Consider the following 18,834-nt stretch of genomic DNA (forward strand, 5'->3'; position numbering starts at 1 on the left):
GTGGTTGGTATGACTGTAAGATGAACCTGAATCCTGGCCACTCCTAAGCTTGAACCCCAGAGTTCATTCCCAAGGGTTACTCCTTGCTCCTCAGGGCACTGATGCTGTGTTGACTACAGATTTGAAGTCTAGAAGGATGTACTTACATGACTATGGACTCAACTCCTTTCACTGCTTGCCAAGGTCACTCAAGAGCACTGAGGCAAAGATGACATAGGTGAAACTAAGAGTCTTTTTAAATGGCGTTACAACCAATCAGAGAGCCTCCTCTTCAACACAGGGTTAGCCAATTAAAAGCAGTTACAGGATGCCTAAAAATGTTCTAGTCTCTCCAAGGCACTTCTTTTATATGTCTTTAAAATTCTCAAGGGGCAATGAAGGGACACATGGAATTTGTGGGTAGGGAGCAGCATATTACCTGTGAGAATTTATGTATGATGTCATTAGAAAGAAGACAGATATGACTGGAAAAGGAGATGAACTGAGTTCTATTGCCATTATAATAGCCAACTTTGACCCCAGATGAGAGATAAGGAATTGCATCTCCCTCCTTTTGCTGGAGACATGGGTCTATGTATATGGAATGTTATCTCCACTGCTGTGTGTGATCAGTTTATAGGCTGCTTTTGCTTTTTTATGGAATATATATTTTTAAGAGCAGTATTTTTTTTCTTTATTACTACAGAAGGGCCATCGGGTGGGAGAAGGAGCATAATCTGAATGAGAAAAGAAGTATGATACACAAATAAAAAAGTCAGACTTTTTTAAATTTAAGTATGGGGGATCAGTAAGGATGAAGGTCAGTCATGTAGTGAGAACAAAGGATAACGGTCAGACAGTCTGCATCCAACACTGTATCTATGGGAAGTCAAGGGTTCTGGAGGAAAGTTGGGCAAAGTATGTTGGGCAGTCCCTCTGGAAAGGATCTATGGGAAGATATGGATTAAAATTGTACAGAAAAAGGCATGAGATTTGTTATAATAGTTTTGTCTTGTTTTTCTTTTAAGCTGGGGGAAAGGAGAGAAAATAAATTCTTATACATTGAAAAATTAAATAAGAAGATGCAGATTGGTTATGATCTGCACTATACTTGAAGGAATACCCACATTGAGATTACCAGTCCATCAAAATATTGAAGTATTATGGATATAGTACCTTCATAGGTCCTGTGGGTGAAACCAAGGGGCATAAAATACTGTCCTTACCTTCATGAAACTTATAATTAAGTTATAATTTAAATTATAAATAAGTTAGAAACTCATAAGTTAACTTATAATCTAGACTGTCACCTCTTAATATCTCAGTTTCAAGAGGTAGTAGTGTCTTGGAAATAGTGGGGTGAGGGGCAGGGGAAAGATGGTGGACTAGTCTCAAACCCTGGAGTCTGTTACTATATTTTAGAGAAAACCAGGTGAGATCTGACCCCTAGTCCTGGCTCTGCTGTTAACAGCATCACTTCTGGCGAGTCAGTTCATCTTTCTGTGCCTCAGTTTCCTTATCTATCAAATGAAGTTAATAATACCTGTCTCTACTAGCTCTTTGGGTTGAGGTGAGGATCAAATGAAAAGATGCATGTGGTCAAACTTTGAAAAAAATAAGACTGTGATATATGAAAAATTAGTATTAGCAATTATTATTAAGAATACTGAAGTCTCAGTTACCCGTAGTTGTCAGCATTGTTCATTTCCTCTGCAAAAATGTGGCTTGAGGAGCTGGTGAGGGAACTATCAAATGTACTGTGGCTGTCAGAGAAAAGAAATATGCAACCCCACTTTCCTTTCAGAGGTAGGGCATGGGTGTGGCCACGTAGTCTGTCAGACAAGGCCACTATGTCAACTGGTTTTACTTAAGTGCTTTCCTTCTTTTTTGTTATAAGAGAAAGCATACTGCATTGAAGAATCTGGGTGGGTGACTAAATCTATATCTAGAAATGACTCATGTAAAAATTATTTTTTAAGGTTATATAAAAAAATTGGGGCTGGACTGTCCCTGTCTTTGCATCTTATTTTCCCAAGTCCTATTCTTATCTGTTGTCTCCTAACACATTGTAAACCAAGTAAGAAAAAGGAAAGTGATCAATCTGAAAATTTGTTTTTGATTAAACAAGGTTATTTCCACCAAATTGAGCAGACCACTTACTCTGTGTGTTCAAAATGCCATGTCATGAGAAGGCTACATTGTTTCATGGAAAGAACACTGTACTAGGAGGAGACCTGAGATCTAGGGTCTCCTCTTTCCCTACTTAGCTGTAGGACTGTGGCAAGCCAACTCATCAACTAGGCTAAATCAAGGATTCTTAACCTTTTTTGTCTCATGGCCCTCTTTGACAGTCTGTCAGCAGTATCACAACAATAGTTACAATGAAAGTAAATGCTATATTTCAATTAGGAATTAGTAAAAATAAAAATGGAATTTTTTTCCCATCCAAATTCACAACCCTCTGAAATCTGCCTACAGACCCCAAGTTAAGAACATCTGCAAATCAGAAGGTTGTATCAAAAAGAAATTTCCAGATATCTCACTGGCATGAACATACGGCCTCCCTAGGTGACTACTTTTGAGGTTTAACAATGCTAGATAAGGAGTTGAGGAGCTGCAGCTTCAAGTCCTGCCTGTGGTACTTCCTAGCTGTGCAACCCTGGGAAAGTCATTTAATTTCTTGGAGCCCCAGTTTCCTCATTTTTAAAAATATGAATATTATCACCTAAAATACTTAAGTATCTCCCTCCCAGAGAGGTTATGAGGCCTCCATGAGACAACCTACGTAATGCTCTCTGTGATCCTTAAACTACTATATGTGTCTGTTGTCATTCTAGTTACTTTTGGTGTGTTTATTCTAGAAATAGCCATTTTTTTACTTTTACAGTCACACCCAGTCTGCTAGCACTGAAAATTAGCCTCTGTTACCAGATTAGAGTGGTCAGACCTGGGGGGAAGGAAGTAAATGAATACAATATGTATCAATACAAATTAAACATACGCCTTACAAAAGTTGGACTTCATACGGCTGCTGATTCTCTCTGTGATCAGATGGTCCATCCCTCTTGCCCTGGTAAGTATGAGAAGGATTGGAAAAATGTCTTGAAGGCTAGTCAAAAAACAAACAAACAAAAAGTTGACTGTCATTGAAGAGGTTTAAAATGTGAACTGTTTGCGATGATAATTTCCTTTCTCCTAAAGTCACTAAGGGCATGGTAAAGACCTATCAGTCTTTGTTTCCATTTCCTCTGAAGGAAGGACTTGGGAAGGATTTCTTACTCCTGAGAATTTGTCCAGTGAAAATTTAAGAACCTCGGCAGAAATAGTGACAGGAGAGGAAAAGCTATGCTACAAAATCATGAAACCAGAGACAGAGACAGAGACACATCAGAGATCATCTAAACTTTTTTGTGTCCTGAACTCCTTTGGTAGTCTGGTGAAGCCTGTGGACTCCTTCTCAATAATATTGTTAAATAAGTAAAGAGAATGTTAAATATCAATTAGAAGTTAATGGAATAAAAAGATGGAATTATTTTCCCATCCTAGGTCATAGATCCCCTGAAATCTATCCATGGATACCCTGCTAGTCTGTGAACCTCAGCTTAAGAATTTCTGATCTAGAAGAATCTTCCTTATTTTATATATCAGAAAACTGAGGTCTGGAGAAAAGTGTCTCAGGTACTCAATAAATAATTTCTGAATGAATGAATGGATGGATGGATGAATGAATACCAATTCGAAGGGTTTAGCAGACCTTAAACACACACAGACACCCGGCAGCTCCCTTGTCCTAAAGACCCACTCTCTGTCACACCATTCATCTTCCCTGAGTTACTTGTATACATTTCAACTTTCACCCTCATTTGGCTCCCCATTTTAACAATATATCATTTGATAATCTATTATTATCTCATTGGTCTTCACCCTTCTTTGCTCATTGGTGAAAATCTTTCTCTGACCCACTCTCGTTTTCACCACAATTAGTCCTGCCTCTCAACTCCTGAGTCAGGCAAATTTTTCCTGAAAAATTCCTCTTAGGAGATCTACCCCTGGCTATATGGTGGAATGCATTACTATCAAACTTGAGAATCAGTGCAGTGCCATGGAAAGAGTGCATTTGGAGCTACAGGACCCAGGTTCAAGTGTGAGCTCTGCCCTCATTATGTGTGACCTTGGACAAGTCACCTTCTCTGGCCTTACTTTCCTCATCTATAAAATGAGGATGGGTTGGACTACATGATATTTAAAGCGCCATCCAATCCCAGCTCTATGAAAGATCTTACACCATCATATCTGACAAGGAGATTGTTAGGGCTTCTTTCTTCTAGATCTGACCTTCTAGGACTGTTCATCTCACCCCATTCTCCTGCACTTAAAAAGACACTGATCCCTTCAAGGAGAGGGTAAGGTGATAAAGGTGGAGAGTTAGGAGAATGGCTGCTTTGCTTTAATAAAGCAGGTTCATGAAGCCAAGACCCTAGTATCCTGAAGTGTAAAATTCCAGATATACTCCTCCTAGAGACCCACACGAGAAATGAGAAATTATACTCTAAGAGTTAGGAAGACAGTCTCATGAGCTAACTTAAGCCTTGTCTAGATAGAATTTATGGCACAGCTAGGTGGCACAGCGGATCGAATGCCAAGCCTGGAATCAGGAAGATTCCTCTTACTGAATTCAAATCTGACATTTATTTAGTTCAAATCAGATATCAGACATGACCCTGGGCAGGTCAGTTAACCCTGTTTGACTTGGTTTTTTCATCTTGCCAAGATGAACCTCAAATGGGTTCACAAAGAGTCAAACATGACTGAAACTGAAAAACAACAAAGATAAAATTTATAGATTTAGTGAGGACTGGATTTCTTTTTTTATTCACCCAAATTTCAACTCCTGTATCAAACTTTCTATAGGACATATGGAAGGCAATGTGATATTGTGGCAAAAGAACATGTTTGTGAGTAAGGAAGTCTTTGCCTTGCCACTAGCTGACTTTATGACTCTGGACAAATCAGTTCATTTCTCTAGGAATATTAGAATAATTCACAGAAGGTTCTTTCTTTTAATTCAATCAATCAACAAGCATTTACTTAGCACTTACTATGAGCCAGGCCTGGTGTTAAGTGCTGAGAAAAGTCTCTGCTAAGATATCTTTTGCCTAATTAAGTCCTACCTGAATCATCACTTGCTTACCTGTGGGGAAAGAGTTTATAGCTTCCAATCTGTCTTTGGTTAACCAGAATCCAACTAGTTAGGAAAGGCTTACACCATCCAAATTCACACAAAACTGATTTGCATCATAAGTTCAATTTGATAACCTGCAACAAAAACTATATCATGTGTTCTCTTCTCTTGCTAGTAAGAAGCCAAGTTACGTTTAGGAATACTCCTCAGACTTCACAAAGCACTTTGCATTTATAACTCATGAATACACTCATAATTTATTCATTTATTCAAAAAACATTAATGACTGATCGATGTGTAAGAAAGATAATTCTGGCAGTAGGGTGAACAGTGTCTTTCTTCTAAGAGGAATGTGTACTCTGCAAATGTCTCACATTTACATAATTATTTGCATGTTGTCTCCCCATCAAAATGTTAGCTCCCTGAGGGTAAGGACCATGTTTGAATTGCCCATGCTTCACATGGTGCCTGGCACATAGTAAGTACTTCATAAATGCTTTCTTACTGACTGGTGGACAGTAGTATGAAGAATGTATGGAGAGAGAGGAAGGTTTTCATGTAATGTGCCTTATAACAAAATTGGGATTGTATCTCTGAATGAGGCTAAATTCTCTGAGGATAGAAACTGTCTCATCCAACCTTTATACTGCTCCCAGCTTATTGCACATAATAAACGTTTGTTGTATTAGAGTAAGTATATAGAATTAGAACCAAGGGAGTTGCCAGTAGGGTAAGGTTTACCTGAGCCAACATCTTCCCCATCCTCCAAGAGAAACTCACTGTTTACCTTGCATTCCAAAATTCCATCGTGCATGCTCCCTTTTGCATGGCAGTCCATGACAGTAATAGTGGCTTAAGGACTACATTTGGAATCAGAGGAACTGTGTTCAAATCTGATCTTGTCATTATCTGTATGACCTTGGGTAAGTTATTTAACTTCTGTGTTTCTGTTTCCTCCTCCGTAACGTGAGAGGTTTGTTCTAGATGGCCTCTCAGGGCAATTCCACTTCTAACTCCATGTCCCATGACACTTGCCACTTTGGCCCAGGGCTGGCACTTGAATCAGTACCCAACATGCCAAACTTCCTGTACCTTCTACATCCATGTCTCTACTGTCTACTCATAAAAGATGTCTGAGTAGTAACACTGACGCACTAAATGAACTCCAGTCATCAAATAAAGATTCGTATAATCAACATCTCATTCAATGTCAGAACTGGACCTTAGAGATCATGCAATCCAACCATTATTTCACAAAAATCCAGAAAGGATGACTTTCCTAAGGTCACATATTGAATGAATTCCAAGACTAAAACCTACATTTCCTGGAAGGAAAGTAGACTCATATTTTGGAAAGATTTTAAGAAAACAACAAAGGTCAAAATGAGAGGATTTGGTTTTATTTTGAAACTCACTGTTAACTAAAACTTTGTATTCCCCAATCAGTTTCCCCATATATCATAGTTAAAGCTCTTTATAAATACAAGCTATTATGAGGATGAGTACAAACCCAGTGAATCTACATTTTGCTGCATATACAGTCATGTGAACTAACAGCTAATAAAGTGCTTGCCTAAATAAAGAAGATTCATTTATAATTAACATACTACTTGCTAATATAGGAACAGATGCTGCTGAGGTCCTAGAAAAGAGCTGATTCTCTTAAATTGGCTAAATACTCCTTCTGCAATTTTGTTTACACTATCAGTTTCCTTACCACATTCTTTTTTCGGAGTTGGTGCAAATGCAAACTTCAGTCTAGCCCATATCCAAATTCTATGGAATTCTGAATTCGTGGAATACAAATCAATGCGTCTTCATCCTTGAAGAAATCAGGCAGCTAGTTCTGCCCTCTAATGGTCAGCAGCAGTAACCACTAGTTAATCAGAGAAAAGACCAGGAACATGTTTGTTAAAGCTTTCAAAAGCCATCTGGCCCAATGGTCTCTTTCTACTTAACTTGATGCCAGAGAGCAGGACAAAGACTTCAACCCAGGTTTCCTGACTGCTAATGTTGTGTTCATTCCACTGAATTCCCAGCACCGTTAACATTATAGAAAAGATCAGTTTGAGCAGATTGGGAAAATCTTAATCTAACAGAGATCATCATAGACATGGGTAAATGCTTCTAGGAAATGTAGATTTCCTTTGTAGAGGTTTTGTTATAAGCGAATTGTAAAACATTCTCCATTTTAAACGTTCAAGTCTCAGCTGTTTGGCTCTAAAGGCAGATGGATGTTTTGATTTTTTTATATCTTTTCCGGCTATTGTTCTTTAGGTGACAATGGCATTAAATTGCATTTTTTCCTGCTACTTACAGTTTCAACCAGCCTCATTAGAATTTTCTTGATGACTTAATTGCAACACATGTTTGTAATTATCCCTCTGATTCCATAAATACATTGATTATTAGTGTTGATGGCTTTAAAATTATAATCACACCATGCTAATTTCCCTTCTTCTTTTCCCTTAAAAGGTGTAGTGGGCAGGGCTGGATGAATGCAGGTGCGTTGAGAGTTTAGATTCTGTATTAGAGAAATGAAACGCTATTATAGGGGTTCTTAACCATTTTGGTATCATGGACCCCTTTGGCACTCTGGTGAAACCTATGGACTCCTCAGGAAAAAAATTCTAATGCTTAAAAAATACAATACTTAAGAAAATAATGGAAGTCAGGCAATTATATTGAAATCCAGTGACCAAAGTACCTTAAAAAAAAAAAGTTCATGGACCCTAGGTCCACTAGTGACTCATGTAACTAATAAAAAAAAAAGGTTTAGTTAGTTAGAAAGGATTTTCGACGAGGACATAACACTCTGCCCAAGTGGATGCTTCCCCCACGTCTCCACATGGAAACGTATATGGTTAGCAGGGCAGGGTGTGGTGATTCCTGAGTCCTTGGGATGTCTGCCAAGTCAAAAGGGCTCCAACTCCCTGTGGACCAGACTTTTTAATGCCTTAGGTGAACAGGAAGCTACATCTTTACTGTCTGAGGACACCAGGAGGCTAAGTCAATAGGCTAGGCAGGTGGTTTGAGCCTTAGCCTCCTGGGTCAATCAAGTCCTGGGGAGACAGCTTCCTTCAGTCACAGGAAAAGAATCAGCCTAAGTTTGTGGGGGTGGGCTTACCTATTACACAAAGTAAACTTGTATGTCTCTGAAGATTTGTAGGTTTAAAGGAAAAACATGCCTTCGAGATCCTCTGGTCCAACTTTTAAATTTTATGGATGAAGAAACTTGAGTCTCAGGGAAGGAAGTTAATTGACTTGCTCTGGGTCATATTTTTAGTAGCAGATTGGGGCTTCTCTGACATCCAGACCTAAGTACATTCAATTATACTATGCTGCCTCTATAAGTAGAAAATGGTTTTACCTCTTTATTTATGAAGTACCGTGCTTGCCCCTGACATAGGCAATACCAGTGCTTCCTGTGCTCTTCTGGAGTAAGGCTAGATCATTTACTTGTGGTGCATTATCTGTCAAAATCACCAGGTGGCCTTCCAAGTTTGAGTTATTCTGAATAGTTCATTCCCACTGTGTATGCAGAAACAGCTCCAAGGTCTAGTCTTGGGCAATTTGCTCACAATCCTCTGTGTATTCTTAGAAAACAATCCTGGAGTTGCTTTCTTGGGTTTCTGCCTAGGATTTTTATCTAAGGGTGTGATTTAATACCATTATGATTCATAACTAGTTAGGCCCAAGGCCTCATTCATGCAGGTTTTTAACCTCTTTCCCAACCTTGCAAAAGGATCATTCATTTACATGGGTTAAATGGCCTTTTTACTACTGGAGAAAGGAAATTAACAGTGTCCGTTTTAAAACTCTACCGCGGCAGGTTGGTCTGAAATCTCAACTTCACCCACTCAATCTTCTGAGTGTGAACCAATCATACCCAAAACAAGTATCAGGAGATTCCTACCCTTACTGCCAACAGGTGGATTTTCTCCTCTTTCCTTACCACATCAGACTCCCACCACATGAGATTATAACAACTATCCCTTGCTAAATTTATAGGCTTTTTCAGTGACTTTTAGTTGGCAGCTGGATCAGTCTCTCCTAGATGCCTCACAGCCTGGTCATTGCAAGGCCAGGGACCAGGTGCTTTTTCAATATCTCTTTCAGAGGGTTTTTCAGCCACCCTTTGGCATATTCTGGTGTCTTCTCCAAAAAACACAATGGCTCACTTTGCAAATGTGCCCCTCACAGAATGACTACCCTAAGCAAGGGTGTGCTGGGGCATAACTCTAAACAGAGATTGCTAAATACTCGGTATGGGCAATTACTGAGAAACTTACCTGGGAAACTGGCAATCTCAAAAAATCAGGGCTTGATTTATTTTTTTGTTTGATTATTTGTTTCATCGGTTGTCTAGACTTAAGAAGGTGTTAATAATGCCGACCACATAATTTTTTTTTCTGGACAGGGAAGTTGTTAAATATTTCCCAGCATCCCCCTGCACTGCTCTATAAACTTTATTTGAGCTCAGCAGGGATGCAGTAGGAGGCTCAGAGAGTGAAGTCATCACCAGACAGAAGACCTGGTGACTAAAGGCTAACAGTAACAAAAATAATAACTGACATTTATATATAGTGATTGAAGGTTTGCAAAGTACTTTACATCCTTCATTTCATTTGGGCTTGATGATGCTTCTGTAGCTAAAGTAAAATGCTTTTATGTTAACCACCCCAGGCAATTTACTTACATACTTCACAGCTTTCTCTGGCTCCTAATGATGGCAGGAAATGCAGCACGGGAATTCCCCTCCCCCCAAATGGAGAACACGTTTGAAATATAGTAGAATTTGATGAGTTCTGGAAATTCTTAGTTCAGTATATTTGGGGAATGAAAATTTCTGGCTAATCTGAATGTCACCTTATGTGGATCAATTGATTTTCTCAGAATTAGAGTACAGCAAAATACCTTTTCATGAAATTGGCGTTAGGAAACATAAAATAAGGATCTGACAGTCTTGAGAAAGTAAGAAAAAAAAGAGGAAGAGAGAAAAAGAGTGGAGTTGGATTGATGGAGATGATGTGAGAAAGGAGCCAAACTGGGCCCAGTCAAGAACAGAAAGCCTTCTCAGGGCAGAAACTTCAGTCAGTCCCTTCTATCTCCTTCCCTCATCCCCACTGCAGTTAACCTAATAAAACCCAATTTATTTAACCCATAAAGTTGTCCGTTGCCATTTCAGAAGCCCTTTTACCCTAACCAGTCTTCCTTGATGGTGCCTCAAATTTCAAAATTAGAAACAGAACCCTTAAAGGGAAATTCAAGAAAAGTAACAGCAGGAATAAAGTGCTCCATACCAAAAGTGTGTTTTATCAAGGAAGGTTAAAGTCAGTCCCACAACCAACAAGTGGGAATGACTGACATCAGGGTCTTTCTTGTTTTAATAAGGCAAGGTCAAATTTGGGGAAAGGTCAAACACCTGAAAGGAGAAATGGTTACAGAACAGGAAAACAGGGAAGAGTCAGAGAGAAATTTTCTGATTTCACAATCTTGCCTAGGGCTCGCCCTATTTGCTTATAGTTCTGCTCCAACAAAGACCAGCGGTGCACAGAAGTATTTTTGTCATGTACGGCCTTGTATGGCTGCTGGGCCATTAGCGTATCTAGTGGGAACACCGCCACTGAAACCTGACTCAGGAGGCCCGTTTCCTTGTAAAGGAGGTTTGTTCCCAAAGGATTTGTTAATGGAGGGAGCTAGCTACCAGAAAAAAATAACTTGAACATGAGAAAGAATGACTATGATGGAAAGGAATGACTATACAAAGAGTATAGTTTGGAAGAGCCATTGTATTACAGGTATTAAGATAATACATTTTACTGGGGGATGGGAAGGTCAGAGAAGTCCAGATCTAGGATTTATTTTTTTATATATAATTTTATTTATTTAGTTTTAGTTTTCAACAGTCTCCTCCATAAGATTGAGTTCCAAATTTTCTCCCCATCTGTGCCCTCCCTCTCCCCCAAGATGGTATGTAAATTGATATGGGTTCAACATGTACATTCATATCAAACTTACTTTTATATTAGCCATGTTGTACAGAAGAATTAGAACCAATGGGAGAAACCATGAGAAAGAGAAACAACAACAACAAAAAAGAGAGCAAATAATATGCTTCAATCTGTATTCAGATTCCATAGTTCTTATTCTGGATGTGGACAGCATTTTCTATCGTGAGTCTTTCGGAATTGTCTTAGATCCTTGCATTGCTGAGAAGAGCTAAGTCTATCAAAGTTCATCACCATATACTGTTGTTGTTGCTGTATACAATGTTCTCCTGGTTCTGCTCATTTCACTCAGCATCAGTTCATATAAGTATTTCCAGTTTTTTCTCATCATTTCTCATGGCACATTACATTTCTATACTACAACTTGTTCAGCCATTCCCCAACTAACCGGCATCCCCTCAATTTCCAATTCTTGGGCTCCACAAAAAAGAGCTGCTATAAATATTCTTGTACATGTGGGTCCTTTTCCTATTTGTAAGATCTCTTTGGGATATGGACCTAGAAGTGTTAGTGCTGGGTCAAAGGGTATGCACAGTTTTATAACCCTTTGGGCATGGTTCCAAATTGCTCTCCAGCATGTTTGGATCAGTTCACAACTCCACCAACAATACATTAGGGTTCCAATTTTCCCACACCTTCTCCAGCATTTATCATTTTCCTGTTTTGTCATGTTAGCCAATCTGATAGGTGTGATATAGTATCTAGGATTTCTTTCATGCAGGAAGCTCTTTCCACATATGCCAATTAACAACTCACCCAAAAACTTACAGAAAGATGCCTAGGGCATGGAGAGATGAGGTGATTTGCCTATGGTCACTCAGCTAGGATGTGACAGAGGCAGGACTTGAGCCTACTTCTTCTAGAAAGATCTTTGCTCTATAGTTGGAAGGGATTTCAGAGACCATCCAGTCTAACCATTTAAATTTTTTTAAATTTTTTCCAATTATACGTAAAAACAATTTTTAACATTCACTTTAAAAAATTTTAAGTCCCAGTTCTCTCCTTCACCTCCCTCCTCCCTGAGATGGTAAGCAATTGCTATTGGTTATCCAGGTGCAACCACACAAAACATATTTCCGTATTTGTTATGTTGCAAAAGGAAACACACCAAAAAAACCCCAAGAAAAATAAAGGAAATTTAAAAAGTATACATCAGTCTGCAGTCAGACTCCTTCAGTTCTTTCTCTGGAGATGGATAGCATCTTTCATCCTAGGTCCTTCTCAACTATGTTGGATCACTGTATTACCAAGAACAGTTACATCATTCACCTTTGTACAATATTCCTGTTACTATGTACAATGTTCTGCTGGTTCTGCTCCCTTCACCTTGTATTAGTTCATGTAAATTTTCCCAGGTTTTTCTGAAACAGTCCTGTTTGTCATTTCATAAAGCACAACAGTATTTCATCACAATCATATACCACAACTTGTTCAGTCATTCCTGAATTGAAAAGCATCCCCTTGATTTCCATTTTCTTTTATTGCCAACACAAAAAGAGCTGCTATTAATATTTCTGTATATATAGGTCCTTTTTCCTTCTTTCCAAGCCTCTTTAGGATACAGACCTAGTAGTGGTATTGCTGGGTCACAGTGTGTGTGTGTGTGTGTGTGTGTGTGTGTGTGTGTGTGTGTGTGTGTGTGTGTGTGTGTGTGTGTGTGTGTGTGTGTTAGTCTTATAGTTCTTTAGGCATTTTTTTCAAATTGCTCTCTAGAATGTTTGTATCAGTTCACAACTCCACAAACAGTGCTTAGTGTCCCAATTTTCGAGCATCCCCTCCAGCATTTGTCATTTTCCTTTTCTATCACATTAGTCAATCTGAGGGTTGTGAGGTAGTACCGCAGTTGTTTTAATTTGCATTTCTCTAATCAATTTTTTCCACATGACTATAGATAGTTTTGATTTCTTTTTCGGAAACTGCCTCTTCATATCCTCTGACAATCATTTATCATTTGGGGAATGACTTGCCTAGGACTGACTTAGTTCTTTCAGTTTAGCCATTTTATACATGAGGAAACAGGTTCATGGGGGGTTAAGTGTTTTGTAGTAAGAACTATAGGCAAATGTCTTTCTCCCTCTAAGATGGGTTCTCTATCCTGTGCTACCCTTTAGACTTTAATTATATGTGATATTTCTTTTTATCTCCTCCCCCACTTTTGGGAGAATGAAGGAAACTATCTAGAAAACTTATCTGATCGAGATAGCCCAAAACGGCTACAATTACTCCTTATGCTAGAGGCACAAGGGCCCCAGCACCCTGTAAGGGATTTTCCACTTCATTATCCCTATCTAGAAAATCTGAGAACTTCAGTAAATGATATTAACCAGTATGTTGTCACTAGCTCCGCTTGCAAGCCTACACTGCACAAAATTCAAGGAGGAAGATGATTTGCGAACTGCCCAAGAACAAGTCTGCATCAGAGATCTCTACAGCTTCAGTCATTTATAATCCTGCATTAGGTAGGGCTGTCAGCAGTTGGTGCCTTGTGTATCAACTGCAGCTTCCAGTCAGGCATGGCCACTGCTCCCTGCCATTTGTGTGGTTCATCTTCCAGTTGATGTTTTCTAGCTACGTACCTCCAATAGATAGCCTCTGCCTGCAGTTTCCCACAGCTCCCAGGTAATGTGGCTAGCTAGCCCTTCAGCCAATGGAAAAGTTTCTCTTCTGACATGGGGCCAGTCTGGGTAGGGCAGAAATGGTGGTTCAATTTCCCTGTGTTGCCTCCACTCTGAAGCCTCCCTTTTACAGTGCAGTTCCCATGAACTTCTGGCCTCACATAAAAGTTTGCATGAGATCCTGGGACAAAAGCTATTCCTCTCAGCTTCAGGCAGATCTCTATTAATGTCACCAAGTAGGGTCAGGGTAAATCCACAATCTAGTGTTATCTGTTCTACAACATCCAGTAGGGGTATTTCTCACCTGTTGACTTTTCCTATAGATCTAAAAGTTGGCAAAACACCTCAGTTTTCTAAAAATCCTCTCTTGGGCCTCACAAATCCCTTTGAGACAGAGATTCTTAACATACAGTCCATGGAACCCCAAGGGACTTGAATGGAAAAAACATAACATCCTTATTTATATTCTCTACCCTCTAAATGAAATTTAGTATTTACTTTAATTATGATGGTTTAAAAAAAAACAAAAACAACCATTATTCTGAGAAGAGGTCCAGAAGCTTTACCAGACTATCAAAGGTATCCACTGGAGACAAAAAATTAAGAATCCTTGCCTTAGGGTCAAATTGCAGTTTTTTTATATGCATATAGTCAGGCTTCCCAATAGTTTAAGGATGGCGATTGTAAAAATCGACCAGTGAGCTAATATTTGGTTGAGTTTAGTTAGGTTCCAGGTATAAAATCATGACAAGCAACACTAAGGCTGGGGAACTATAGTTTGAAAGAATGGTTTAGAAGTTGATTCAACATTCAATTCAATTCAATAAACACTCAGCACAGCCAGGCACTGTGTTAAGTTCAGGGGGTACAAAAAGAGACAAAAGACAGTCCCTGCCCTCAAGTTTCTTACAATTTAATGGGGGAGACAACATGCAAACAAATATATACAAATATATATGCAGGATAAATGGTTGTAGTCCTTGGTTCTCGAAGAAGACCAAAATGACATCACCATGATACAGTGAAGTTTCGATGTATATGTCTGCGGCTGATCAGACCAATATGAGCTCAGAATGCTCTACCACAGATTGGGCACAGATAGTCTATGTGAACACTTGGTGTGGTTACTCCAAATCTGCACATCCTATGTTTCCTTTGGACTGTTTCAATTCTACTTTACTCAGAGAGCACAGTACCTTTTCTGATGTGGACCCACCATCCTGAGTGGTCCTATGACAGTGTCTCCCATGTCCCACAATCAAATCCAAAGTTCTTGAGAGAGACCTTGAGAATGTCCTTGTATCACTTCTTCTGACAACATGTGATCGCCTGCCCCATGTGAGTTCTCCATAAAATAGTCTTTTTGGCAAGCATACATTTTGCATTCAAACGTGGCCAATCCATCAGAGAAGCGTTCTCCGAAGCATAGTTTGAGTGTTTGGAAGTTTAGTCCAAGTAAGAACCTCAGTGTTTGATACCTTATCCTGTCAGGTGGTCCTTAGAATCTTGCTAAGACAGTTCAAATGGAAGCGATTCAGTTTCCTGGCATGGCGCTGGTAGACTGTCCATGTTTCAAAGCATACAACGATGAGGTAAGCACAACGGCTCTGTAGACCTTCAGTCTGGTAGTCAGTCTAATACCTCTGCTCTCCCAAACTTTTCTTCGGAGTCTCCCAAACACTGAGCTAGTCATTGTCAATGTGTACATCGCTGGAAAGTACACTACCAAGGTAAGCGAACTTATTCACTTATTCGAAACTTCTCCATTTGTTGTAACTGATGGTTCCACATATGGATGGTGTGGTGGTGGCTGATGGAGCACCTGTGTTTTCTTAGTGTTGATCATTAGGCCAAAATTAGCACAGGCAGCAGGGAATTGATCCATACTTTGTTTCACCTCAGTTTCAGAGGCTGTATCGAGTGCACAATCATCTGAAACAGAAAATCATGCACCAACTCTCCCTGCACTTTGGTCTTGGCTTGTCACCTTTTCAAACTGAAGAACTTACTATTAGTATGGTACTTGACCTTGATGCAGCGTTCATCCTCATTGAAAGCATTTGACAACAGGATTTGCAGAATAATATGAAATGATTAACAGAGGAAAAGTACATGAATTAAGAGTGGTTGGGTAACATTTCCTCTAAAAGGTGGGATTTGAATTGGGACATAAAGGAAGCTAAGGAGGTGAGTAGTCAGAGTTGATACCATGCAGTTTTGGGATTGAGAGGCTTCTTTTTTATTTTATTTATTTTTTTTTATTTTAGGGATAAGGACATATAGAGAAAAAGGTTGCTACTGAAGTACAGAGAAGGAAGGATGGGCAAGGGCTAAGTGCTACAACTCTGAGCCTGGGAAATCAATTGGCTCAGGGGCCAAGACTGTCCAGGAGGCTCCCCACGTTCCAGGTTCTTTAGTATTTACTCCCTTTCTCCTCTTGTTGCCTCTACTGCCATAAGTTCTTCTTCTTTTAAATAGTATTTTATTTTTTCCAATTACATGTAAAGACAGGTTTTTTTATGATATTTACTTATGTGGAAAGAATTTTTGACAAGTTTTTATGAAATGACCCAAATTGTTCAGATGGCACATGTGAGAAATGAGCCCCTCTACCAAGCCCCCAACTGCAAGAAATACGCTCACTTTAGACAAGAACAATACTTGGGAAATCTTTTATTAATCTTCACATCCATTCCCTCTGAGTGGACAGGTAGCCTCCCAGAAAGGTTATAGGAAGACTGCAATGCATTCAGAATAGTGGAAGCTTCTTATAGTGTCCTGAATTTTGAACCTCCTGCCCTACCATCCAGTGCCACATGACTTCACGTTCTCCTCTCCCATAGGTTTTTCCTCAAACAGCTCATCAAGCCTGTGCACATAAGTTACTGACCTCTAACCTGACCAGGCTAGGTCACAACCCTGGATCGCCCAGAACTGTGGAAACAGAACTTCCTTGTTTCCTACAGTACATTCTGTCATGTTTGCTCATCATTGGGGAGAATGAAAAGATTAGCATGAGGGAAGAGGCTGAGAAGTGCATCTTATACTTGCTAGGAATGTGGTTTAAATACAGAAAATTATCTTGGTGGCAATGTAAAGACAACTTTTAACATTCTTTTTTTATATAAAATTTTGAATTCCAAATTCTCTCCCTTCCTCTCAACTCTTCCCCCTAAACAGTAAGGAATTTGATGTAGTTTAAGTACGTGCAATCATGTAAAATCCATTTCCATATTAGTCATATTGCCATAACTTCTTACTCATGCAAGTGTCTGCTTCTTCAACATACCCTAACCTCTACGGAGTTGAGTCATGAGGGAAATTTAGAAAACAGTGAGAGGAGTAAACGTAAAGGTTCCCAGGAGTAGTTCCAACTAGAGGAGCCTGAACATTGGCCCATGGACAGATTCTTCATAGTACCCAGAAAGGAGACTTACATTCATACTACAAAATGCTTTGCCCAAGTCTAGTAAAGGGAAGAGCTGGGACTTGAAGACAATTCCTCAAGGCTGATAGTCTCAGGAATAACTGGGAGCTCAGGAGACCGAGGTTCTAGTTTAAGCTGACCCACTACTTACTCACTGAGTAAATTTAAGAGATTCAGAGACTCAAAGAATAAGTCTTTGAGGCTGGAAGAGACCTAGGAAGTCATCTCATCCAAATCCCTCCTGTTAGACATGGAAGATAACATAGTATGGAGGAAAGAGCATGGAATTTGGAGTTAGAGGACTTGGGTTTGAATTCTAGTTTGGTTTAATAATTGTGTTGAAGTCAGAGTTGGGAGAGTTGGTTCAGATTTGAAAGAATTCCCTTAGACCTTCTCTGTAGCCAATGGGAGCTTTATTGATGCAAAAGCAGTGGGCCTGAGATTTAGCAAGGAGCTAAACAAAGGCCTGGATATACCAGAAGAACCAGACTTACACAGACATAAAATCATCTAGGACGACTTTAGGGTTTCTTATGGGGGTTGGAGATTTAGGGACTGGATAAGTCTTGCAAGATAAGGACACGGGATGAGGACAATGAATAACCCAAGATAAGGGAGAAAAGGGAATCTTATGAGCCAGAATGGGAGGGGGGGAGAAGAGACAAGGAATTTTATGGTCCAGGATAAGGGGAAGTTTTGTGGTATTTCAAGACAAGGGGAGGAGACTAGGGCACCAGGGAAAGAGCAACTCAACCCTCAGGGCACCTTTGTAACAAGAGACTTTAGGGTCTTTTTAGAGAATAAACCAGGCAAAGGGTAACTCAACCTTTAGAGCACTTTTGTATCCACATCAATTATACAACTTGGACAAGTCACTTAATCTCTGAGTCTCAGTTTCCCCATATGTAAAATGAGATGTTTGAAGTCAGAGGAGCTCAGTTCAGATTGTGACTCCGTCACATTACCTGTGTGATCTTAGCCAAGTCACTTAATCTTTTTTGGACCTCAGTTTCCTCATCTGTAGAATGAAGATTTAGATGACCTTGAATGTCCCTCCCAACTCTAATCTATGATGAATGAACAAAATAAATTTAAAAGCATTTATTAAGTGATTACTATGTGCCAAGCATGATGCTAAGTTCTGAGGATAAAATACAAGAACAAATACAATCCCTACCCTCAGGGCCCTTATATTTTAATCTAGGGAGACAACATATATAAGGGAGTGGTGGCCAGAGAGGAGGATTTTGATTTGAGAAGTTGAGAAGTTGCGTGGAGTTATAGGTGATTAGAATGACATCCTCTCAAGTTGCAGAATGAATTTGATTATGGTTCCAGAACTGGAAGTGGGGTAAGGGTGTGATTTTAGAAAGTGTTATCAATGCAGTTGGGGGCGGCTAGGTGGTGCAGTGGATAGAGCAGCAGTGCAGGAGTCAGGAGGACCCGAGTTCAAATCTCACCTCAGACACTTGACACTCACTAGCTGTGTAACCTTGGGCAAGTCAGTTAACCCCACTTGCCTCATCCTGGGTCATCTCCAGTCATCCTGATGAATATCTGGTCACTGGATTCAGATGGCTCTGGAGGAGAAGTGAGGCTGGTGACCTGCACAGTCATCCC

At 39.7% G+C, this 18,834-nt stretch overlaps 1 protein-coding gene across 1 annotated transcript in view; it reads right to left on the reverse strand.

The window, feature by feature from the left end:
- Positions 1 to 11,039, reverse strand: part of CA12 (carbonic anhydrase 12) — a 250,157-nt gene extending 239,118 nt beyond the window's left edge. Inside the window, exons 1-2 of the mRNA XM_072613395.1 lie at positions 6,879 to 11,039; positions 2,988 to 3,088 (exon numbers count right to left, since the gene is read on the reverse strand). The gene's annotated coding sequence lies outside the window, so the exon portion shown is untranslated. The remainder of the gene's footprint in view (positions 1 to 2,987; positions 3,089 to 6,878) is intronic.
- Between the last annotated feature and the right edge of the window lie 7,795 nt (positions 11,040 to 18,834).

The sequence above is a fragment of the Notamacropus eugenii genome, chromosome 1 (genome assembly GCF_028372415.1).
Source record: "Notamacropus eugenii isolate mMacEug1 chromosome 1, mMacEug1.pri_v2, whole genome shotgun sequence".
Taxonomy (NCBI): Eukaryota; Metazoa; Chordata; class Mammalia; order Diprotodontia; family Macropodidae; genus Notamacropus; species Notamacropus eugenii.